General features: G+C 37.7%; 1 long non-coding RNA gene across 8 annotated transcripts in view; it reads right to left on the reverse strand.

Annotated features, from left to right (window-relative positions):
• Positions 1 to 27,199, reverse strand: part of LOC110362079 (uncharacterized) — a 202,820-nt gene that overhangs the window by 78,858 nt on the left and 96,763 nt on the right. For all 8 annotated transcript variants that reach the window (XR_010471132.1, XR_010471130.1, XR_010471131.1 and 5 more), the window contains one exon: positions 1,082 to 1,224. This is a non-coding gene — a long non-coding RNA (uncharacterized LOC110362079). The remainder of the gene's footprint in view (positions 1 to 1,081; positions 1,225 to 27,199) is intronic.

Consider the following 27,199-nt stretch of genomic DNA (forward strand, 5'->3'; position numbering starts at 1 on the left):
AAAGTTCTATTTCCACTTTCTTGGCTTTGTTCTTCAAGAAAACATCAGATCTTTCCCACCACAAAGTCCCAGTCATACAAGGCTAAGAATGATAGAATCACAGAATCATAGAATGGCTTGTGTTGGAAGGGACCTTAAAGATCATCTAGCTCCAACACCTCTGTTGTAGGCAGGGACACCTTCCACTAGACCAAGTTGCTCAAAGCCTTATCCAACCTGACCTTGAACACTTCCATCCACAGCTTCTCTGGGCAGCCTGTTCCAGTGCCTCACCACCCTCATGGGGAAGAATTGCTTCCTTATATCAAAGCTAGACCTACCCTCTTCCAGTTTAAAGCCATTACCCTTTGTTCTATCACCACATGCCCTTGTCAAAAAGCCTCTGTCCAACTTTCTTGTCAGCCTCCTGGGAGCCTTTTCTTCTCTAGGCTGAATAACCCAAACGCTCTTGGCCTGTCTTCATAGGAGAGGTGCTCCAGACATCTGATCAACTTCATGGCCCTCCTCTGGACTCGTTCCAACAGGTCCATGTCTTTCTTGTCTTGTGAACTCCAGAGCTGCACACAGTACTGCAGGTGGGGTTTCACGAAAGCGGAGTAGAGGGGTAGAATAACCTCCCTCCACCTGCTGGTCATGCTTCTTTTGATGGACCCCAAGATTTAGTTGGCTTTCTGGGCTGCAAGCACACATTGCTGGCACATGTTGAGCTCCTCATTAACCAGTACCCCTGGGTCCTTCTCCTCAGGGCTGCTCTCAATCCGTTCTCTGCCCAGCCTGTATTTGTGCTTGGTATTGCCCCAAACCACAAGCAGGAACATTGCCACCATGTCAATACAGCAGCAAAAATACCATTAACACTAGTGACTTTTTCCTCTGGACATCCAGGATCTTCCAAGCTGTACAGTGAACATACATAATGTGAAGAAATATTTTTCTATCTCAGTGTAATTCCAAAGTGGAAGAACTTAAAATAGTGTGTGTATGGCTATGAATCTGTCATCTTTTAAGTCACCTGACTTGCTGATCCTAGTAATATTCATTTAATCTAGTTGATCGTATTATACATGCAAATTTCACATACCTTAACTGTATCTTAATTTCTTCTCCTATTATCTTTCCTGTGTTGCTTTTCAGCTGAGATCAAAAAGTTGTGAGATCTTAATAGATGCCTGGTGATGACAATGAAGTACGGCGGACAAAAAAATCACTTTAAGTGTATGAAACCTGAAACAGAAGAAGTATTAAAAATGTGTTTAAGACCTAATGCACTTAATTATTTTTTTTTAAGAAAACTGGCATGAGTTTGTTGCGTTCAATTATCAGGCTTCAATGCATTGCACTCAAATGGCAAGACAAATGCTGTAAAATGAATTTGTTTAACTCAAATACATGCTTTGAGACCAAGCAGAATTAATACAGCTTTACAGTTCTACATATCTGTTTTCAAAATCTATTAGCTCCTCTTAAAAAAAAAAAAAAAGGAAGAATGGAAGAAAGGAGGAAGGAAAGAAAGGAAAGAAAGGAAAGAAAGGAAAGAAAGGAAAGAAAGGAAAGAAAGGAAGGAAGGAAGGAAGGAAGGAAGGAAGGAAGGAAGGAAGGAAGGAAGGAAGAAAGAAAGAAAGAAAGAAAGAAAGAAAGAAAGAAAGAAAGAAAGAAAGAAAGAAAGAAAGAAAGAAAGAAAGAAAGAAAGAGAGAGAAAGAAAGAAAGAAAGAAAGAAAGAAAGAAAGAAAGAAAGAAAGAAAGAAAGAAAGAAAGAAAGAAAGAAAGAAAGAAAGAAAGAAAGAAAGAAAGAAAGAAAGAAAGAAAGAAAGAAATTGAAGGAAGGAAGGAAGGAAGAAAGGAAGGAAGGAAGAAAGAAAGAAAAATAAAAAAGAAAGAGAGAAGAAAAAGGAAATTACCCAAGCAATGGGCATAGAATAACACTTCAAAAGAAAAGGTAGTGAGCAATCTTACAAATCAATCCAAGCAGCACTTTCTCCTTTCTTGGAAAGCATAGAATGGCTTATGAATATAATACATCTCTATTTCCAGAGATTTCATGCTGGGAAAGGGGGACTGTTTTGTTTTGGTTTGTTTTTAACAGTACTTATGCAAGCTCCACCAACTGCTTTGAACATTGAAAAGTAAAATTGTATTCATAGTACAGCAAATGTGAATAGGTTTTGTACAAAGATACTATTTTTAAAAAATAGGTTAAAATTAGCATCATTCTGCAAGTAATAAATTTAGTTTTCAGATAAATTATCTTTCATTGTACTTGTTCTGCTTCATGACAACACAGAAAAAGCCTTATTTCAGCATAAAGGAAAAGGACTTTCTTCCAAGCTCAGCAGGAATAACTCTGTAAAAGACCTTTTGAAGGACTTTAAACAAAGAGTTGTTTTTTTTTTCTTCCAAGTTTTTCTTTGCTTTTATTATATACGTATATGTAAGTACATATTTACATATAAACTTAAATTTTACAGATTTTCACCGAAGATTTCAACATGAAATTAACTGCTCATATTTTCTGTAGCACGAACTGACTATTGCATTGTTAATGATAGGTATAAATTAAAAAAAAACACCTTCAGTGTGAAAAACATAAGAGAATATGAATGACCTATTAGTCAAACTGTGATACATCACACGGAATATTGCCTTAACATTTGCACAATTCAATTTTTTCACTTTAAAACCCATTACAATATTTTAAAGTTTTAAGAACATAGTTCTCTACCAGGATTCTGCATTTTCATTTCTGAACAGTAGCTTGGGCTTTGTTTTGCCTTTTGTACTTACAGTCTTAAAACTTATAAAATACACTTTTCATGGCAATAATGTTTTACATTCCTCTCAAGGGAATGAAATATATTTTTAAGGGGTCTCCAAGATCCATCAAGTGGATCAGAGGAATTTCAAGCAATTGAAACAGTCATTCTCAAGCACTCTGCTGCTTGTTCCTGCTGAAAAAGCTATTTTTACTATAGCAAACCCTTTACACTCTCTCTATCACTCTGCAGGTAATTGCATTAACAAATAATGCAATGTATTTCTGGTGGTGCTCTGTCACTATATCACTCCATCACATGAAAAGAATTTTGTAGTACTGCAGCTGTGTCAAATTTGCCCCCTAATTCACCTTCACAGAGTCATAGAATGGTTTGGGTTGGAAGAGACCTTAAAGATCATCTAGTTCCACCCCCCCTGCAATGGGCAGGGACACTTTTCTCTGCACCAGGTATCTCAAAGCTCCATCCAACATGACCTTAAACATTTCCAGAGATGGGGCACCCACAGCTTCTCTAGGCAGCCTGTCCCAGTGCCTCACCGCACTCATGGGGAAAAATTGCTTCTTATATCTAAGCTAGATCTACCCTCTGTCAGTCTAAAGCCCTTACCCCTTGTCCTGTGTCAAAAATAGCATGGTCAGCAGGACAAGGGAAGTGATCCTTCCCCTGTACTCTGCATTGGTGAGGCCACACCTGGAGTATTGTGTTCAGTTCTGGGCCCCTCAGTTCAGGCAAGACATTGAAGTGCTGGAGCGGGTCCAGAGAAGAGCAACAAGACTGGTGAAGGGACTTGAACATAAGACCTATGGGGAGAGGCTGAGGGAGCTGGGGTTGTTTAGTCTGGAGAAGGCTTAGAGGTGACCTCATCGCTCTCTATAACTACCTGAAGGGAAGTTATAGCCAGGTGGGGATTGGTCTCTTCTCCCAAGCAGTTAGTAATAGGACAAGGGGGCATGGGCTTAAACTCTGCCAGGGGAAATTTAGGCTGGATATTAGAAAGACATTCTTTACAGAGAGGGTGGTCAGGCATTGGAATGGCCTGCCCAGGGAGGTGGTGGACTCACCATCCCTGGAGGTTTTCAAACTGAGATTGGACATGGCACTTAGTGCCATGATCTAGTAAATGGACTGGAGTTGGACCAAGAGTTGGACTTGATGATCTCTGAGGTCTTTTCCAACCCAGTCGATTCTGTGATTCTGTGAAAAGCCTCTCTCCAGCTCTCTTGTAGGTCTCCTTTATGTAATGGAAGGCTGCTATAAGGTGACCCTGAAGCCTTCTCTTCTCTAGGTTGAACAACCCCAACCCTCTTGGCCTGTCTTCATAGGAGAGGTGGTCCAGATGTCTGATCACCTTCATGACCCTCCTCTGGACTCACTTCAACAGGCCCATGTCCTTCTTGTCTTGGGAACTCCAGAGCTATACACAGTGCTACAGGTGGGGTCTCATGAGAGCAGGGTAAAGGGGCAAAATCACCTCCCTCTACCTGCTGGTCATGCTTCTTTTGATGTGCTGCAGGTGCACATTGCTGGCTCATGTTGAGCTTCTCATCAAACAACACCCCGGGTCCTTCTCCTCAGGGCTGCTCTCAATCCATTCTCTGCCCAGCCTGTTTTTGTGCTTGGTATTGCAGAACCTTCCACTTGGCCTTGTTGAACTTCATGAGGCTCACATGGGTCCACATCTCAAGGTCCCTCTGGATGGTATCCCTTACATTCAGCATGTTGACTGCACCATGCAAGTTGGTGTCATCAGCGTACTTGCTAAGGGTACACTCAATCCCACTGTCCATGTCACCTACAAAGACATTAAAGCCTTTCGAAACGGATTGCCTTTAACTACCAAGAATTCAACTGTTAGAGATGGATCTCTTAGGGGTCTCCCTAAACAGCAAGGCCATAAGTGTCTGTGCCATCACAGTTACCAGGCTGATGGGTGGTGTCTTGCTCAGCCCCACAATTTAAGAAAGGCACTGAAGAATAGTAGTGGTGGTGGCAAAAGGAGGCTTCAGGGTCATTGGAGCAGAAGGGGGAGGGAGAGAGAAAAGTAGAGTAAAAGAACATTTGTATCCACAAGAAGTAGAGAATTTGTGCAATGTCAGTGCCTGGGAGGGAGGTTAGGGCTGTCTGGTGCTGGTGGACATCCGAAATCAGATGGGTACTACAACAGTGACGATTCATAGAATCATAGAAACATCTAGGCTGGAAAAGATCATTGAGTCCAACCCTAAACATAACACTGGCAATTCCACCAATTACCATTCCAACTGTGGAGAACAGAACCTCATGAAAAATCAAATATCTGCTGACGTGTACAGTACAACAGTGAAGTTTAAACTATTTCTTCCACAATAGCACAACATGGGAGGGAAAGGCTTCTCTGGCTGCTATTAGTCTTCAGGTCCTGCAGAAACAGGCAGAAGATTGTCTAATCTTAAGTCATTCCTGTTTCCTAAAACCATATGCATGTATCCTTCATTCTCTGGTCACTGCTTGTCTGCCCAGAGCTCTTGTTCTTTACAGAACCTCTGAAGAAAATGCAACAGCCATGTGGACTTCTGTCTTTCAAACCTGCACCATTCTTCATTTTAGCAAAACTCTTATAAAAAAATACTTTCCTCTGACCTCTTTCACTTATGCCCTTTTTCTCTCTTTCAATCTCTTCATAAAGGTCTTTCAACTACAATGTTTTTACCTTTCATTTCTTTAAATCTAGCCCTTATTGTCCCTGCTCATTCAAACGTCTCTCAGCATAGCTGGGAGTCTCCACTGATCTCTTTTTGGCCGTGTCCAAAGTATGTTGGGGGAGAAACGTGACACCATGGTTACTCATCTTCTCAAACAGGAACTGGGAAGAAGTCGTGTAGGCTTCCCAATCTGCAAAGCTTGGAACAATCTTTGGAAGATGCATCCTGATCTTCAGGAACAGACCCTACCTTGAGTCTACTGCTGTTACTTAGATAATTATATCAGAACATATATCCCAGATCCAATAACAGACATTCTGCTGTTAATATTTTTGACAGAACATGAAGGAGTTTTACTAATTCAAGGGTGAATTTGTCCTACTGGTGTTAGAATATGAAACTTTCCCATGCAAACAGCTGTACAGACATTAAAATATCATCAAACTTTGTTGCAGAAATAATTGTTTTAGTCAATGATATAATCCTTGCTACTCTTGCCCTTGTGAAAGAGTCAGTGACACAAATCACATAAATCAGCTAGCTTAGTTTTGCTGGTCCTCGCTGGATTTGTGACAGCAAGTTGGAAAAAGCTTTCTACAGTCTATTCCAATTACCACAAGTTCGTGAAAAGAAAGAAAAATTAATAACTTACTGAGAGTATTAGGCTCCCATCTCTATAGCTACATTAAAAATTCTATTTAAGAATTAAGAATTCTATTTAAGATTATACTTGCATTAGAAAAAAATCTACCTGAAATGTATTTTTCTTACTATGCCTCTGGTAAAGCAAAATAAAACAAATATTAAAGAACATATTTAATACATATTTCATGTGATGATCTTTTTAATGCTGTCATTACTCATTTTGCATAAATTTGTATTGATTCATAAATGCAACAGATTCCTCAAGAACTCTTCAATTTCCAGCAACAAAAAACAGTCTTTGTTTACCATATTGCACTCTGTGAGGTTTTCATGTTATTTATTAAATCTTACCTTGTGTCTGAGCAAAGGACAATTGTATTCAGAAATTTACTCTGAGGCACAATCCAAGTAAGGATTTCAACACAAACGTTTACTATTATGCTGTTCACTGTATTTTCTGTACTTTATGCATTAAGAACTTTGGAAAGGGCATGGAATAAAATCAAAGTTCTGTTTGGAACACAACTGTCTATTTAAGTTTCTGGCCCATCTTCAAAAATAATTCATATAAGTCAGAAAAATACTTTTAAAATGCAGGTTATATTGAGACTAGAGGCTTTTGATTAAAGATCAAATCAGGGCAAAATTTCCAGTTTGATAATATCAAAATTGCACCACTTGCTCAGAAGAGACTTTGGCTAAAAATATTTTAAATGCCATAGCATTAACTCCATTTGATTTCTATCATCCTGACATTTGAGAACATTTCTCCAGATTAACATTTCACCATCATGAAGCTGCAACATTATTACATTCAGAAAACACACTCTTCTGGTTTTATATCTGATCTGGAACAAATCCTCAGGGGACTGGCAGGATGAAAATGTGAGGATATGATTCATAGAGGAGACTATAAAAATACAATTTGATTAAATCAGTATGAAGCATGATGAAGGGAAGCAACAATTACTTGTATTTTGTTTATATGTGTGATCAAAAATCACACATTAGACACAAGGTTACCCATTCAGATGCACACATGCCACAATTTCAAAGGAAGCCATGAATGCATAGCAGTACTGGAGACCCAAAATGACATTTTCCCTCTTATTCGTTTTCCTTATAACCACACCACTCTTGGGACCATAATTATTTCAAGGTGTGAAAACATATGTAGAAATGAATATTTTTCTAGAATGTATATAAAATAAATCACATTATGCATACTCTGTCTTTAAACTTAGGCAGATCAAAACCTCAATTCAGTGGGCTGACGGAGAAGGAGAGAGCTGTAAGCCTGGATTTCAACTGAGACCAGAAACAGCTTGCTTACAGAGTTAATGATTCTTTTCTTTTTTTGTTTAACTGGAGTGTTGCCCATTCTAGGATTTGCACACTTCTCTGGCCTCCACAGAGGATTAGCCAGATGTTCAACAGCACATATGTAACACACCTGCTTCATGTTGAAGCATTTGGCTTTGTTAAGGCCAATGAAAGGGAGGGGGTGGGGAGGAACACTGGGAAGGAAACGAGGATTTTAGACCATCATTCAGAGCCAGGCACCCTGCTGGGAAACCCAGATGCATCTAGAAGCAGGGGTAGTGGTTACAGGATAGACAACTCACTAGCTCCTGACACGGAATGGGGCGTTTTGCTGTGGGACAGTCCAGCTGCTGGTTCTCCCCAGAGAAGGCAAGGCTGAAGGTCGGTCACCCACAATGGAACAGCAGACGGCCGTCAGGAGTGAGCCAATGACTGGGGCAGCTCCTGCAAACAGGAACTCCGCGTTCCAGTACCTCTGGCTTTTGGGATGTATTTTTGTGCTTTAACAGCAGATCAGTCAACTGTTGAGTGAGGGGCTGAAATACCACCAGCTGTGACAATCCATAGACTGCTTCCTGAGAGGATGAAAAAGTGCCATTCTTCATCGGTGACGGAGGGCTGGGGTGTAGTGTGCTACAGAAACCGGGAATTCAACTTTAATAAAGGCTGGAAAAGCATACGCATGTTTGTTCACAGAAGTTTGGAAGTATATGTTTAATGTTAGTATGTTTTATTTAAATATACATAACACCAGAGGGAAAGTCTGGATATAAAACAGCAGTTAATCTGTTGCAGCATTATTTAGAGAAAAGTGTTCTTAATATTTAAAATACTAATTATCTGCAGTATTTCTCACCCACACTAAATATTTATATTACCAAAAAGCATGTCTGAATACCCAAGACTGTGATCATGTTGAAGTACATCCAAACTGGAAAGGCTTGGTAGGACCGATATTCATCAGCTCTCATTTGTTGCGTATGGAAGAGTATCTAGAATTTTGTAAGAGCTGGAAACCTGGTTGTTTTTCATACTGTAATTACTGGGGTGTTAAACTGAGATTTTAAGAAAAATTGCCCTTAACACATCTGGAAAAAAAAAAAAAGCTAGAGCGCTTGTCAGTATTGCATGACCTACAAAACAAGCACTAGGATAACACATTTTAATGCTTTTCTTGTTCGTATCACTGTAAATGCCACACCTATTCAATAATATTTTCAAAAAATAACTTGTTTGTGAGTAAGATCAGAACCAGGTCTACCCTGAATCTTCAGCCTTTTATATAAGTGATCAGATTCAGAATGATCGGCTCCTACCTTTACAAGAAGGAAGTATCTCTTTGGCAGTTTGGGTGACCTGTGACTCTGAGTGCATTGACTGCCTGGCATCCCATAGTGCTATCAGTCAAGTCCCTGAGCAAAACATGGTATTTAGAAATACATTTGCATCTTCTGTGCCTTTGCTGAGTAAATACAGGCAATGATTTATAAATAAAATTACTTTGATCAAAGAAAGATCATGTTATGGACACTCAGAATAGGAATCACAAAGTTACCAGGCTGAGATATTATCCAGGATATTGGTGCCAAATTCCTGTTCAAACATCGAACAACGAAATGCCTCATCAGTGCCAGAAGTTAGTATTGCAGGATGTTCCATGGGAAAGGAACACGGAAAAAGATTTAACCAAAAGAAAAAAAAAAAGGAAAAAATATGCAGTCTTTGAAACAGGCTTTATCTGGCTTTTTATTTATGTACTTAGTCTGTATGTATGTAAACCGTATATATTTTTGTTCACAATTTCTACAAGTAATCCTGTCATTGTGACAGGATGATTTCCCAAATTAATAGTACACATAGAGCAAAGAAAATTGTCATGTCCTGCCATTCCCTGTTTTTCCTTTTGCCTCTGTCTCTCTGTAGCTAGGCTCTTTCAGCTACTCAAATACTTGTGGCACTGTTGAAAAACATCCAGGTGGGTTGTGTTGGCGATTAGCCTGGGGAAAGGCAGACTAATGGCCCCGTGACCAGCAGAAGGGCAGCTGAGGAAAATTTGGTCTAGTAGCTATTTGGAAGGCAATGTATAAAGAGTGGCTTTTCAAATTTTAGCAGGGTGGTTCAGTGTGAAAGGAAGCAAAGGGAAACCAATATCTTGAGGGCCAGGGAGATTATTCATAGTAGGCTTTTGGGTGGTTTTTTGTTTGTTTGTTTTTAACTGTTTAAAGTTATACCTGAAACAAAGCCAAATGCTGCTCTTTCATGAAAAAAAAATCCAAAATGTTTTAATTAAATTAGACCCACTGCTTATGTCGGTCTGATGACAGGATTGTAAATATTAAGTAACAAATTGAGACAATCTATTAGAATTAGTGTTTGTACTGCAAGCAAACTGTAGGGTTTGACGAAATACTGTCATGTTGATCTCTTCCAGTTAAAATATGGGCTATGATCATTTAATGCCTGAAAAGGTTAGAGAAAGGCAGGGGAAAAGACTGAAGCCTTCTGTTATGTCCAAAAATATATATCTGCAGTACCTCAAACCTGACCAGTGGTGTTCCACAGGACAAAAAAATGTATAGAACATAATTACTTACTAAAAGTAGACCTGTATTTTCTGATTAGAGAGATATTTTCTTTTGAAAAAAATTCTGATACAAGTCAAGAATTGTCCTGAACCACTAGGAAAGATACTCACAGATGCACATGAATAGGTTGCTCAACATTTTTATACATATCTACAGTTTTTCCATACTTTAGAGAGGCTCAATAATACCAGAGCTGACTGGGATAGTGCATAATCTGTTAAGCAATTTGTATGCTAAACTTATTAGTCTCAAAATAAACCAAACATGCCTAATCAACGTATACACACACAAAAAAAAAAAAGGTAGGATGTTGCATGTAAATAAAAAATAGAAACTGGAATTTTAAAGATCATTGGTAGTAGATCCATTTCTATGGGAGCCAACATATCTCTCCCCATACAGCACCATAAAGCTTGAGTCACATAAAGCACTAAAAAAGTCATCAGCGATCAAATATCTAATTCTGAAGTTTCTCCCCCTTCAATGCTTACTGTATGAGTGGTTCGAGCACTACTTCACTGGAGAAAAACATAGACTTTGAGATATTTCCTAAAAAGATAAAGGCAATTTAAGGACACTCACTAGCTAGGAATTCAGGAGTCAAGGAGTCAGACGGAAAGCATGCAGGAAAGACCTTGATGCTTAAGGCAGTAAGCTGAAGCAGGGAAAATGGGGTTTATGACTAACAATATTTTTCTTTAGACCACTTTTATTTTATTCAGCAACAGTTTACTTTAAAACATACAATTCTCTTTTCCAAGTGCAATTACATTTTCTCTTATTTTCTCAAGACTAGGAAAAAACCTGCCTCTTCTGCTGCCATATTTTTTCTAAGAGCTTCATTCCTTTTCCACTGGGCTGGTCGATAACAGATAGGCTTGATCTGCAGTGAAAGTAGCATCTTCTGCTTGTTCTCCAGGCACCAGCAAGAAGACAGGTTTGTATCACAGCAAAAACAGATTCCTCTGAGAGTCTCTCAGTTTTATAAGGAACATCAGCATTTGTTTCTGTGAAAGAGACACTGTGAAACGTGCAATGACAAGGAATAACTTATGTGCCTGAATTAGGAGTTTTTTAAAAATCAGATAATGAAACACAAGTCATCTGAAAAACAAAACCAAATAAAATCTTACTAAAATAAATATATTGCAAAAACTTTACCAAAACTAAAGACTAAGGAATAGTAAAAGTATATGAGAACAAATAAAGGAAACATAACATGGAAAATGTATTACAACTATAAAAGGCATGGAAAAAGTTCTATAAAGCATTAAATAAAAGAGGAAAATAGAAGCAAGTATAATGAGAAAACTGAGCAATTAATGGACAGTTGAAGGAAACATGAAATGTTTAAATCTTTCTCTGGTTCAGTCTTCACAGAAAGGCTAACTGTGACCAGATGCTTGACTTCGTTATTATTAATGAGGAAATAGGAACACCAGCCTGAGAACGGAACAATCAATTAAATAAGTTGAATATATCCAAGTCATTAGGTCTTGACAAGCATCACCCTAAAGTACTTACAGAGTTAGTCAAAGAAATCTGGGATCTTTCATTAGAGATGCAGGAGAAATGAGAGTTTTGTGGAATATGAATAAGGTATAGAAAGTCAGAGAACAAGCCTGGAAGGATAAAACGGTCACAGGGAACTACAGAAGAGTCAGCTTTTCTTTGATAGAAAGATAACTGAAGCAAATTATTAAACAATCAATTTGTATTCACCTAAAGACAAAACACAACCAACACGAATTTGTCAAGAATAACTCATGTCAATGTAATTCAATTTCTTTGACAGGATAACAAGATCTGGGAAAGTAATAGATGTCAGATTCACATGACACTCATAAACCAACTGGAAAAATATGGTCTGAGTAAAGCTGCTGTAAAATCTTGCCCAGAAAACTTGTTAATAGCTTGTTGGAGAATGGATAGGATATATTACATAATGTCCTTCACAAAGCTGACCTGATATTATTCAATATTTCAGCCAAAAATTTAGATGTACTTAGAAAGTTTGTGAATGACGAGGATTTCATTTTGAAAGGCAGGACTGGAGTTTAAGCAGATCTTGAGAAAATGGAGAAGTCGAAAAGACAGATTTGAATACAGAAATACACATAGGACTAAACCCATGAAAGAAAAACCAAATGCACAGGGAAGGGATGGAAAATAATGTATTGGGCAGAGATATTTCAGAAAGATGAGTTGTGACAAAAAAGGGGAGATACTACTTCTGTGAATATTAATGATACATATAGCTACCCATAAGACTTGAGAGTTAGTTGTGTCACTGCATGCTGTCGTGGCAGACTGAAATGGAGTCCATGTCTAGTGTTGATGCACCCAGTATAATATGTATTCAACACATTGGGGCACAGAAGTGAACTCAGGACATGGGGTCCATAACAGAAGGAACTGAGGGTGGAATATAGTATTAAAGAGGCAAGTTATCAGTCTTATTCACATACACTGAATCTGGGACAAGAAATAATTGCTTTCCAAGCAAGGAAGATTTAAACTTCAGGTATAACAAGCTCTGTAGTAACAGTTATGCAATGGAAGGTGTTGAAACCAGCATCACAGGAGGTTTTTGAAATATGTGCATGTCAAGGACAATCAAAAATAATTGTTGATTTCCATGCTCTGAGACATAATGACTGCTAGATGTGACTTCCTATCCACATTTCTTGGATTTATTTAACCATATCAGATACTAACCAGAATCTAAGTTTCTTACAGTTTTGGTACTTATTTTTTATTTTATTTTCAGACAAGCAATTCCACCAATCAGTCAACTAACTGCCTGTGCAACCAGAGGTTATTAATAACCATTTAGAAAACCATGCTTACTTTTCAGACGATAGTCTGTTAATATACATGGGTAAGAAATGCTTACCTACAGGTTAGGTAATGCTGTGTTCTAAAATTTATGAAGTGCCATAGACTTAGACATGACATATACATTGCATTCCTAGGAGACTGAAATTTAACAGCTCCATTGTACAGACAACAAACAGATCCTAAGCCTGATTAAAGTGTATCCTTTGTCTTGATTTCATCAAGAATTTCCCATTATATGCATGCAACAGGCCTCCAGTTCACTTATAGCTGCACAAATTTTAGAGAACAGTAAAAAACTCAAATTTAGCAAAATAAAACAAAAATCTTAGCATATGACAATAAAAAAAGAAATTAAACTGTCAAAAACTATTAAAAAGTAGTACAACTAAGCCCAGCCAAAGCCAGTATATATAAAGTTAATGCTGAAACACCTTCCAATGGAGTAACGCCTAATAATATTTTAAAAACATTTGTGTGTGGTTGAATACTTTTCACATTTTTGTCAGATTTATGTGGTCTAAAATGCCTCAGTTCAGGGTGGCCTGTAGATTTCAAGGAAAACAGTGGAGGAATAAGCACTACCTTCCTTATAATTCTGCAAATCTGGATTGAGCTGTTGTTGCCTCAAGTGCCACTGGTCACTATGCACAGAAAGGAAAACACCTCAAAAAGGTGAATATAATCTCTCACAATGTTTTTGTCCCAGACCAATATGAACTCCACAGTCACATCTATAATGTCTGTATTTTATCTTTACACAGAAGCCAACCACAGGTTAAGTCAGACAGAAAGCCTCCAAATTAGGATTTTGTGGATCTTTGCTCTAAAGGCCCTGGAATGCAATTCCAAAGAAAACAGATGAATTTAACTGAGCTGAATTCTTGGTGAACAGATTAATTTCACGTGAAACCCTATGAAATGCCCAGCCTATCTAAAAATACTACTTCTTCTCCTGTTTACCAAACTGAACACAGTGCCCTCCCAGTTGTGTACATACAAAATGATGCTGATCTGATGTCATACACAGCGCACATCCAGGCCTCCTGGAAACTGGAGTACTTCTGTCTGATAACGAGCTATTTATGCAAGTACAGATGAGATTTGCATTTTCACTGTTTGTGTGAGACTGCAAGGAACGCTGCAGGGAATAGTGAGTCAAATCCTACTTCTGTAACACGCAGAATCTATTTATTTCACCAGACTTCACTTGCAAGACTTCACCCTACAAATTAGTGACTTCAGTGACCTGTACAAATTTAAGAGTGCCTTCAGGTCAATAACCCTGCAAGTAGTAGACATATGTAGAGCACTGTTCATTCATGCCTAAAACTTGCAGCCTAAACCCGGATCCAATTAGTAATAGCTAAAAGGATTTACTTCTCCAGCTTGTAAAGAAACCGGAACTGAATTTAAAAAATTAAGAGTAACAGAAGTAGTAAAAACACAAAATAAAATCCTTGCTTAATACTGTTCTTCAGGGCACAAATCAAATAGACAAAAAAAATCAGGAAATTAGAAACATTTGGTGCAAATTCAGTTCACCCTCCTTTTAGACAAATCAAGAATTATATACTGAGAGATTGCTTTATTCACAGGATTGCTGCCTCAAACAGTGAACTGGACTAGGGATTCTCACTTAACAAGCACACATTTAATATTTTGTTTTATTCCAATGCTGACTTAAGGTCTATGATCTTCTTCCTGTGTCCTATCCTGAACATAAAAGTATTGAAATGTTTATGTTTTATTTCTTCCCCTATATCGTTAATCTATGGAACACCAAGTAGCACTCTCCAAAAAGCAGAAATAGCATGGATTCCCTTTTACAACTGTGTACACGAAGCACAGGGGTATAACAATGTAAAGTATCAGCATAATCAGAAAATCTAGCATGCAAAACCTTGCTTACGCTCAGGGTGACCATCAAGAGGTTTGAAAATGTGCAATCTCCAGCAGCAGATTTCTGCAACTTAAATTAACTGTTAACCTGAATATACTAGGAAAGTCAGCACGAAAGGTCACTCATAATTTGTCTGTTTGTATAATGTCCATTTTGTGGCCACAGAGAAAGAGGCTTAGGAATTTCAGGTCCTTTTCCCAGTTTCTCCAGATCTTGACCTCCAGCTTTCTCCAAAGGAACCCCAAAGATCCAGTCCCTTTGCTCTAGCAAAATGATTGTCATCAAAACAGACCAGACCTCTCTCCATAGAAAGCTGTCTAACTCTTTTATCTTAATTTGTTGCTAGTGCTAATAATAATAAGGAAGATTAGCCTGAGGCAGACACCTGGTGTGGAAAATTCAAGTCCAAATTCTAGTTTGAATAAAAGTATAGTATATATACATGTAGGAAGAATCAGACTCTTAATAATTCTGCCTTTAAATTACAATCAATGGAAAATAAGGTATTCAGGCTCCAGTTATTAGCGGACAAAATTAGAACCAGCTAGAAAAAACATCCAGCTGAGTTTTCCTGTCTTTCTGCACCAAAGGTTTTTAAACCAATAACAGTGGATTCTATTTAATGTGAATGTGGTAAGCAGTTATGTAAATATCTTTAGACCAAGGGATCACAAACTGATTCAGTTTAAATTGAAGGACAAATACAAGTTGTTCTGCAAGCAGCTTCACAATATGAAGGGGGAAACTCTAACTGGACCTCGTTAAGAAATTAGGAATTTTATTAGTAAAGTCAGCTAAAGACCTTGACAGGAGACACTGTTATCTTTCAAAACCCAGGGTGCAAATTATCCCCAAATTATGGTTTCTATGCTGATTAAAGTTTTGCTGAAGGACTCCAGGCTGACATGGATTAATTTCTACTCCCAGCATAGTTTTGGAATAGGAAGAAATTCTAGGAGAAATGGTAAAAAGTGTTTAACTAGCAAAGAAAACTACATCCTGGGAGGCCAGAAAGTGAAGGGATAAATTGACAATTTCCAAAAGTCAAGCCACATTAGACCTTGCAAAGGAAATGAAAACAAGCAGTAAAAGGCTATGTAGCAATACAAATGAAACAAAAGTATTTGAGCTAGTAAGCAGCGTAAATGGATTTAAGATTTAAGATCTAATAGGTACAGACCAGAAGCTAAATGAATATTTCACTTCAGGTTTCAGGAGGGTAACTGTGACAAAAACAACATGGATAATAGGTAGGAGAAGTGGAAAAATAAATTAACACAATGAACTTGGAAGCAAAAATCAAAACATAACATCAGATGATTTCTGTCACTGTATGTTGAATACTGAAAAAACTCAAATCTGACAGTGCAAATATGGTAACAAAACTACTGTCTTCAGTAGGAACAGAAATTTTACCCTGTCCTGTAGGAAGTGAATTGAGGCCTTTTCTTTCAACAAAACCTAAATGACTCAGTGTGATAGAATGACATATTACAAATGTAGATTGGAAATTATTCGTCCTTTCGTGCTTTACTGGACTGTATTATTCTTGAAATATAGCTTTAAGATATGTTGAATTGCAATAAAAACAGATTTTTGTCTTGTTTCTTGTGCACGGGATGACTATTTTAATGTCGGTGTTACTAGCAGTACTTGAAAAGAGGGATAACAAGGAACTGTAGCTGTCAAATATCGATGTCAAATGTTTAACTTTGCATTTTCAATAGATATGAATTTACCAAACCCCTTTAATACTACTAGTCATTTTCTTTTGTTGGTGACCTTGGTACCATGGGGGCATTAATTAACCTAAGAAATCTGGAAAAGTAACAGCTAATGATTACTAATGGGTTTCACACTTGGAAGTGCAGAGAAGAGTTAGTGCTTAATAAGAGAGCTGAAACCTCTACAGTGTGCTACAAGCTATTTGAGTCATTTTCAGGACCTGGTTGGAGTCTCCTAGAATCAAAAATTTTATTTTTATCTCAAATGAATCACATGTGACTATGCAAAATGGAACACTGAATCTGCTGCTGTTTCACATAAGAAAAGTGTAGACATGAATTCTGCTGAAGGCAAACTGTTGGTGATGTCAGACTGCCCCAGCTCCTAGAAATGAGGTACATAAACGTCCGTAGGATCAGTGCCTTAGATAGTGAGGTGAAAGAGGTACACTCAAGTAATTTGCAAATGTTATGCTAAACATGAAACAAGAGCTAAACAAGCTGGTATGCTCCTCAATAGAACAGTATACGCTGGCTGTTAAGAAGTCATTTATTTCAGAACTTAGGAACTAAACTCAGTAAAACTGCTTTATTGCTGTTGTCAAACACAGACCTCTTAAACAGTACATTTAATGCAGAAGCAGTAACTCAGAAGCCAAGTATCTTTCCGTTACTCAGAAATTAGCAAACACACCTAGACTGGCATAACTTTGTTGGCAGTCAAGGTTGTCTCATTGCTGTGCTCTGGGTGAAAAAGCATCTATAGCCACATATTTCAGCTTTCTTAAGACTTATCAGCACGGTGTGGGTTCCAGAAAGAAACAGACAGCATTGGGAGGCCTCCCGAGACAAGACAAGTTTTCAAAGTAAAATCCTAAGGCAAAGCTTTTAGGGTAATATTATGTAAATAAGCAATAAGACTGACTGAGCTTTCAGCTGTAGAGCTCTGTGATTTCGCTTTGAAAGTTTTTGCTTTTTGGAGTTCACTGTAACCTCATTATGTTTTGCTGGCACTTTCTTTAGGAGAAGCAACAGCTGCATAACACTGATAAACCTTAGGAAGACCGAAATGCAACTGAAATGTGGTTGCTGCTTCAGTCTAAGTCAACCATATGTAAAAGCTCTCACCTGGCACCATTTGCTGTGGTTAAATCTCAAATTCTATCTTACAATGTAAAATGTAGCTGAGTAAAAATAATCCATTACAGTAAATCTCTAAAGAAAAAAATAAAATAAAATAAATAAAAGGTGTGTTATTCCTCAATTTGTTATACTGCTGTTATTATAATATACCTTTAAAAATATTGACTGAATACGAAATCATTGCAAGGAAGTTAACAATAAAGCTCAGAAACATCTCTGTGCATTAAATATTATTTTTAGTTGATGCAGAAGTAAACAGATGATGCTTCTAAAACTCATTTGAACATATAGCAATCTATAAAAATATATTGTGAAATGAAATATTTAATAATTGATTAAAAAATCTATTATCTTGATAATATTAAATTTTGAAACATACTATGCTATTGCCCACTATATAGTTCTTCTTTTACTTGATTGACTCAAACTAAAACACAAAATATTTTTTTCTTTCATGCTGATTTTGCAGATTATAAAAATGATATTTTATAATTGCTTTATCTTACTAAATTTCTAGGGAAAAAGAAGAAGGAAGTCAAAAAGCCCAGTCATGCACTAGCACTGTCCTACTAAAAATGCTTGGGTAGGTTCAGAATTTCTCCCAGTCTCGAGACAAAAGAAAAATAAAAAAGGATGTGGAAAGAATTACAAAATTGAGACACAGAGTGATAAAATATCAAGCTTTCTCTCTATGTGAATTGTCTATAGAATTACTACATTGTGCAACTCATTGGTTCTAAGAATTTAACAGAAGTGAAAGAGGGATTTTTCACATTTAATGATCATACAGAACTAAGACTAAAGAAAATTAATATATAGGAAGGGACATGAAGTCCTGTGCCTCCGAATACAAACCAATCTCTAGCTGAAAAAGACCACTTGCCTATAGTTACAGTCCTGCCTGAATTTGTGATCCTGCACCCACTGTGAGATTTATCCTTGTGAATAATATCAATAAGAGTAGGTGATTTTCAGAGGCACTCTTCAACTTTGAATAGCATCCACAGCAGTTTGGATCTCTGGACCTTTACAAGTCAGACCTCAGTTGTAAAAAACTTTTGTACAGAAAAAACTGGTGCCCATGCTATTTCATGCCAGCAGGAATGTCAGTTCTCAGACAGGACTCCTAACACTTTGTATTTGGATCGTAAGAAGACATCCATAAAGACTTTCATTTACAGACCATGGATCTAGTTACGATTCTTAAAAATCTTCTGATAAAACTAGAAAAATTGATAAATGTCTCAAGAATAGCTGTAAACAGGTACTAACAGAAGAGCTTGAAGGTCACCTTAACCCAAGTAAATTTGAGTAAAAAAGGTGCTTGACCTGCTGCAAAGAAAGCTTTATTTAATTTGAGTTGAACTCAGTAGGTCTTTAAGTTAACTTCTTTACAGGGTTGCTGTCAAGTATTGCAGGGTTAGTGAATGCTTAACCTAAACTCAGGACTAAAAGAATTCTTATGTCACCACGGTTTTGTCCTGTAGTAGACAAATGTGATATACAATTCTTTCCATACTCTGTTCTCTTTTCCAGTAGTGTGAATCTTTTTTACCTTGTATTTATGGGCAAGCATCCTGGCTCCAGTGATCAATTCCAAATGCTCCAGAGAAGTCTTAGTTTGGAGATGCAGAAAAGGTCCCTAATTATTTGTTTTCAGTTTCTAAGCAGCTTAGACGTCAATCTACAGACTGAAAAAAACGCAAACTAACAAGTCTTACAAAATGTTCATCAGTCTCATGACCGATTTGGGTAGTTCTGAAATCTATACAAAAGCTCTTCCTAAGTCTTTGGCCTAGCTAATGAACTTTTCATAGCAGGGAATTCACAACTTAATTACATGCTTTATATGAAAAAAGCACTTCCTTTATCAGTCTTAAATTTCCCACTTCCTTAGTTTCAGTGAATGTCTCATTACCTTTAGGATTCAGAACAAAATTTGTTATGCTTTGCTGTATTACTATCTACTAGTCAATGAATTTCTTTCTAAAGTGTACAATTCCAACTGTTTCACTTTTTTCCTTCTTCTGTGAAAATTTCTTATACTGCATACACATTTTTTAGGACATTTGGCTTTCTGGCCTTCCCTTCAGTCTTAGAGATCCAACATGGTATAAATTAGCAGTAGTTCTATTTTCATAGAAAACAGGCTTGTGCTCCAATTCTGATTAAAGAATAGACTTAAGATGTAAACTATTGTTATCCATGGCAACAAAATTTCTAAAACAATAATGAAGCAGATGCTGGAAATTCTGAATCTTATTTCCCTCCAAGAAAATGTCCCAGAGACATATCTCATATATTCCCTCAAAGTCCTTTGCTAGTTACAGAACTGTCCTCCTGCATATTTCTGTTGCTTTTGAGACACTGGGGTCAGATATATTACAGACTTTTATTACTTAATGGTGTTAAAGTTTTCTGAAGATATAATTCCTTTACGTATTTGAACATTAAAGAAACTTGTCCTAACCACTACTAGATAGTGCACAATAAGACATTATATCTACATATGCAATGATTTTCAAAAGATAAAAATCCATCTCATGGAAAATCCAACTGACAAAGCATTTTGTAACCCTGAAATGCAGTACTAAACAAAACTGAAACTTGCATGACACCCATGCTTGTCATGAGAAAGAGCACGGGAAAGAGCTAACCAGAAATTCAGGGTCCTGATGTATCTACTAGCTTTAGTCTGATATCCAATCAGTTTAGTTACAGATGGTGTAAGGCATAGTTTGTTGTTTTATTTAGGAGCAAAGAGGATAAGAAACACAGAAAGAGACAGAGAAGAAACACACACACACAAAAAAAAAAAGAACGTTCCAGACAGAAAGATGCAAGCATGAAAAGACAATGCAATGGTGTTGTTACGTTTTACAGTCAGATGCATTTCAATATACTTTTGAAAAAATAGTAGTACAAAAGAAATTAGAATAGGATCTCCATCTTTTCAACGGTGGACACGCTGTAAGAAAGAAAGCACATGCTCTCCACTATGTCTTTAAAGCAAAGATTTTACATTTCAGACTTGCAAAGGAGATGAACATTATCCTCGTGTTTAAGGCACATCAACTTAATATGATCCACCCAAGATGGAAAATCATGAACTAAACCCCAAACTGTATGATTGGGTCTGGCTGACATGGAGTTTGTTTTCCCCATAGTAGCCTTCACGGTGCTGTGCTTTGTATTGGTAGCCAGAAAGGTGTTGATAACACCCCAGTGTTTTGGCTACAGCTGAGCAGAGCTCACCCAGCATCAGGGCTTTCTCTCCAACATCCCCCCTCTCCAGTAGGCTGGGGGTGGGCAAAATCCTGGGAGGGGACACAGCCAGGACAGCTGACCCAAGCTGACCAAAGGGATATTCCATACCGTGTGACATCTGCTCAGCAATACAAGCTAAGAGAAAGGAGGAGGAGAAGTGGGCATTTGTTGTTACAACATTTGTCTTGTGGGGTCACTGTTACATGTACTGAAGCCCTGCTGGACATTGCTGGACTGCTGATGAAAAGTAGAGAATAAATCTTTTGTTTTCCTTCACGTCCACACATGACCTTTGTTTTTGCTTTATTAAACTCCCTTTATCTTGATCCATGAGGTTTTTCCCATCTTATTTTCTCTCCCCTCTGTCCTGCTGAGGAGGGGAGTGATAGAGAGGCTTGGTGGACACCTGGCATCCAGCCAGGGTCAACCAACCACACTGTATTGATCTGTTGTTTTTCATTTGGCAATGAGATCAGTAAGGGTGGGATTCCATCCTTGGTTTCTGAGAACAGATTGTAGACACACTGGTTACTAGATTTAATCTGAGACTAGTGCTTCCTACACTCACTATGGTTAAAATAGTATCACCCAAAGAAACTTTTTAAGGAACAAAAGCTGTTGTGATATTTTTATTTTATCATAGAATTTTCAAGAAAATAAGTTGCAGTGGAAATTTAAATTACTCAGAAACAAATTATTTACATATTAATAAACTGTCATGGAAAAAAGTACCATAATTTGCCTACTCTTTATATGTTCAAATAATATCGTGTGAACTTACTCTTTTTGTTTATAAAAAACAACTTCTTTTATCAAGTTCTAACCTTCTTAAAGACATAAGTTAATATTATTTCCTGATCTATTTAAACATAATCTGAATATAGTAACCAATTGTCTAACAACATATGAAAAGATAAGAGCTGGGCATATGAGAATATTTTTATCATTGCAGGTTAAGAAAGTTATAGGTCTCTCTTCCACTTCATAAATGTTGGATTATAGTTACAATGAAGCATACAACAAAATAATTCCTGTCCATAAAACATTTTAAAATAATACAATAAATTCTCACTTGGATAGCAAGATTTCTGTGTTTAAACACAAAAGAAAAAAAAGAAAGAGAATAAAACTACCTATATCTAAGCACAGTCTCTCACAGTTGTCTGACAATTCTGTTATCTTCTCTAGTTCAAGGATGAAAAAATTAGCCACAGATATATTCTTCATTTTGAAAAGACCAGTAAGTAGTCCCAAAGTATCAAAGGCTGTTTTTTTATTTTATTTTATTTTATTTTATTTTATTTTATTTTATTTTATTTTATTTTATTTTAGCTAGACAGATGTACAGCTGAAAACTAAGAGTATAAGTAAGTATGAGTAAAGGAAATACCTTCTTTTTCATCATGGATTTTCAGTTCATTAAAAATTGGATCAGTTTAGTAAATCTGTGAACAGGTATGGAGAGCAAAACTTTCTCAAGCAAAACTAGCCTATACATTATGAATTACCTAAAAAATGTATCACAAATAATCCCTGTCATTTCCTGGCAAGTGATTTATATGGGACATGAGAGGGAGACAAGAGGGAGGTAAGATTAGTTATGTCATTCATTTAAAATGTTAAGACTGCAATTTACCATGCAAGATCTTCTATAATTTGGAAGAAATATGAAAATATATGGTCTTTTCACTCTTGAAACACAACACAGAGGCATAAAGTCAAGTTGGAGGCCAGGCAGTAGTGCTGTGTGCCAGGGGCTGATACTGGGGCCAGTCCTGTTCAGCATCTTCATTAACGATCTGGACAAGGGGAGAGAGTACACCAAGAGCAAGTTCACAGATTATACAGAACTGGGAGGAGTGGCTGATATACCAGATGGTTGTGCCACCATTCAGGCTGGAGAGTTAGGCCAAGAGAAATCTCATGCAGTTCAACAAGACGAAATGCAAAATCTTGCACCTGTGGAGGAGTAATCCCAGGCATCAGCACATGCCAGTGGTCAACTGTCTGGAAAGCAGGTCTTTTTAGAAGAACCTTAGAATACTGGTGGACAAAAAGCTGACCATGAACCAGCAATGTGTTCTGTAGCAAAGAAGTCCGACAGTATCCTGGGCTGCATTAGGAAAATTGTTGCCAGTAGGTAAAAAAAGGTGGTCCTGTCTACTACTGATAGGACACGTTTGGAGTACTGTGCCCAGTTCTGTGTTTCTCAGCCCAAGAAATACATGGACATCCTGAAGTCAGTCCAAGGCAGGTCCACAATGGATTAAGAGACTGGAGCATCTTAGGAGAAGAACTAGGGCTCTGCAGTCTGGAGAAGATAATGCTCAGGGGGCATCTTACTCATGTGTATCAATGTCTGACGACAGAGAATGAAGAAGAGTGAGTCAGACTCTTCTCAGTAGTGCCCAATGACAGGAAAAGAGGCAATGGGAGAACATAAGAAACATAAGAAACACAAGAAAATACTTGAGCTACATGGCTTCCAGAGGGCCCAACTACCTTATTCTGCGATTCAGTGATTACAGTAGTGCTGAGCACAACAAGAGGATGAGATATACCTGTGAGCTTCTGCATTGTTGCCCATTTGTTAACTGGAAACCCCACGACACCTGGCATCAAATGTAGTCAGATTTGTTTAGTACGGCCCTGTAGAAATCATATTTTGATTTCATGGTAGAATGGCTGTCAGGAACAAGAATTAATTACAAGTTCTTAAACAGTGTTGGTATGATTGCAGGTGGTCTTAGGAGATTTTAAATGGAAGTGGCTGTAGCTACATGGCAGTGTAGCTACCTTCTCTCTCTCAAGCCTTTTCCATATCCAAGCTAACACCACATTAATAAATTTTGAGACCAGCTTATTTAAACCACTGCAATGAAAACAGCTGAAGTTAAACCAACATATGCCCCTTCTCCAACTGCTTTAGGAGTGTCTACACAGAAGATTAGAATGTCTACACAAAAGATTACTTATGTTCCTGAGACATGTCCACTTTTTACAACAGTATCAGCTAGCCTAATAAGAGATTTTATTCCTCCCTAAAAACTTTGCAGGTTACTTAGCAGCAGCTTATATATAAATTGCTCTGTAACCAATGCAATTAATGAAGTATGTGTTCTGTACAGTTTGGATTTCAGAGTGATCTTATATGTGGATTCTCTAATATCTCATAAAGGCTGAATTCAAGTTCTGTTTCTTGTACCCAGCAACCCACCTTTCTCAGCACTGCTGGAATTTAGTACCTTTAAGACCTCTACCTCTTTCTCTAAATTTAGCTGCAATCTACAACCAAGCATAAAAGCTACTGGCATAAACACACAGGTACATGTGACAAAAATGCTACTGAAATTATGTCTGTATGGAAGGTGTCTGGTTTTAATCTGAGAGCTTTGGCAAGACAAACAGAACATGGAATCCACTGACAAGCTTCCAGTGATTTTAGTCAGCACTTTCTCTGTGTACTATTGCCCAAAAAGGGAGAATCTTTTTTTGAGTTCATGAGTAAGAATAACTGAAAATAAAAGAAAATGCAGAGAGAGAAGCAAGAATGGAATATCTGTAGTGAGTAGGATTTATTCGTGCTGGCATCCTCCAGCACGTCTGGTGTTGTGGTTTAACCCCATCCGGCAACTACACATGACACAGCTGCTCACTCCCTGCCTCAGCAGGATCAGGGGGAGAATCAGAAGGGTAGAAGTGAGAAAAGTCATGGGTTAAGATAAAAACAGTCTTGTAGTTTTAAAAAATAATAGTAACAATCATAACATCATCCATAATAACAATTATAATGATGGTAATAATTATAATGGTAATAAATTATTGTAATGAAAAGGAAAATAACAAAGAGGGATAAATAAAACCCAAGAAAGACAAGTGATGCGGATGAAAACAATAACTCACCTCTAACCGATCAATGCCCAGCCAGATGCCCAGCAGTGCCCCACTCCTGCCTATCTCCTCCCTACTTTAATTGCTGAGCATGATGTCATGTGGTAAGGGACATCCCTTTGGTCAGTGGGGGTCAGCTGTCCCAGCTGTGTCCCCTCACAACTTCTTGTGTACCCCCAGCCTACTCACTTGTGGGGTGGGGTGAGAGGCAAAAAAGGCCTTGGCTCTGTGCAAGCACTGTGCAGCAGTAATGAAAACATTTCTCCATTATCCACACTGTTTTCAGAACAAATCCAAAACATAGCCCTATACTAGCTCCTGTGAAGAAAATTAACTCTATCCCAGCCCAAACCAGCACACTTGGTTTCCAAAATTCTGTGCTGCTCCCCAACCAGCACACAACATAACTGGAGGTTTGCCACAGGAGTTAATTACAATGTCTCCCAGACTTGAATTCCAAATGTTAGATATTACAGCAACTTTTGCATACTTCTGAGCACTGTCTTGTTACAGAGACTATATAACAAAAAATGTGACAGTTTTTATACTTTTGTCGGAAGTTAGCTAATATATCCATTGAGTTTTATTGTGTAATCCCTATACTCTCTTTCTCTCCTAGGAAGGTGAGATATTAAGTGACAAAAGACTATCTGTCACTGGCATTCTTCTTTCCTCTTTACCTTCGGTGAGTAAAGAAGGGATGAAATACATTTGTTCTGATTAATGTGTCTAATCCTTTAAATGTTGTTAATTAAGCTGGTGATTTTCTAAAGTGATAATACAGAAATATATTCCCAAATTCAGAACTGAGAAATATATTCCCAAATTCAGGACTGCACATATCTCCAGGGCAACACCACGGAAGTCCCTATTAAGCCATGCAGCACACTGCGGTGTGGTGACGGCTGATCAGACTAGATCACTGCCCTCCACTCCCTTTTACACCTGGTGTCTGTTCAACACCCACAAGATAGATATATTTCTCTACACTTTGACAGGGCATATAATGTCATTTGCCTTAATCTTTTGCCATTCCATGACAATTAATTATCAATAATTCTTAGTCATAAGGTCCTTGTAAAAATTCAGTGCCCACAGGCCAAACTTTTGATGGGCCAAGGCCACATGACACTTACTAACCCTGAAAGTCGGTTATTTGAGTCTGTAAAGTTACTACAGCACTTTTACATCACAACATACTCAAACAATTAAATTTATGATACATTACTAAATTCAGATCTGTAATTTAACTACAGTGAATATATTTCAATATTTCCTGTTCCAAAGAATCTCCTTCCCAGAAAACTTCAGGGCCCAAAAAAAGAGACATTCAATAAAAAGTTCAGATATTTTAAAGCAGTTTTTGTACCACTTTGTCATATGTTTTAGGAGCAGAGATAGGCAAGGAACTACTTGAGCAGCCACCTTACAGGCTGTATGAAGTTTTGACAGCAATATGAAATAAGAACTAAGAATGACGGTCACAGTCACCACAGGGAGAGGTGAAAGAAGTGCTGGTGAAGACCAGGGAAAAATTAACAGATTCCCAGCACAGAGGTACAAACAACAAAGAGATTACAGCTGTTGATCACTCACACCAGTGTAATCCAGACAAGCTTCATTCTCATGGCTTAAAATTTCAAAATTGTTCTTTGAAAATGTCTTTGACCCTTAATTCAGTTTCCTAAGTTATTTTTGTACTGGCCAACTACCTAGTTACATTTGTTTCTGAATAAATCAGAGTTAAGATAGGTTTATCTAGTCAGTAGAGGCAAAAGCACCTTCAGGTGAGAGTAGACAGCCCACTTTGAGTGAACCAAGGAGAGGAGGAGGGCTCTCCTCAATTCTGTTGCTGGCTGAGAAGCTGACATCAACCCCCTGGGTGCATCTTCTCAGCTTTAGAAAGAGGAAGATGATGGCCATTTCAGATACCAAGTGTTGCTGTTAGTTTTAATCTCTGGTTTGAAACAGCAACAAGCACTTGTGTACAATTTAGGGGCAGCTTCAAAACTTCTCCTAAATGTGACACACTGCACACAGTGAAGAAGAACCTGTCAGAAGAGGCTGCCCACTGCATGGTCCAGGGTAGGGGATGCATGAGCTCAGCCATCAGCACTTTACCAGTTTGAACTTCAGGTGAGAAATGACACAATCCTGCCACTCACTACAGCATGACATGGTAGATAGATTTAAAAAATATATATATTCAGGCTGCCTATTTTCATGCATCACCGTCCTCCTGGCATCCACTAGAATTGATATATGTGTCCTTAGAAATGTTTTGAGAACGGACCCAAAAAGGGGAACACCTACAAGTACTTCTGATTTTATTCAGCAGTTATCTGATGAAGAACCAGAAGATTCCTAAAGAGGTAACAATTGAACAACAGCTCTTAAACCTCCCAGGTGAAAGTCCTAAGAGGA

This window comes from Columba livia, chromosome 3 (assembly GCF_036013475.1).
Source record: "Columba livia isolate bColLiv1 breed racing homer chromosome 3, bColLiv1.pat.W.v2, whole genome shotgun sequence".
Lineage (NCBI taxonomy): Eukaryota > Metazoa > Chordata > Aves > Columbiformes > Columbidae > Columba > Columba livia.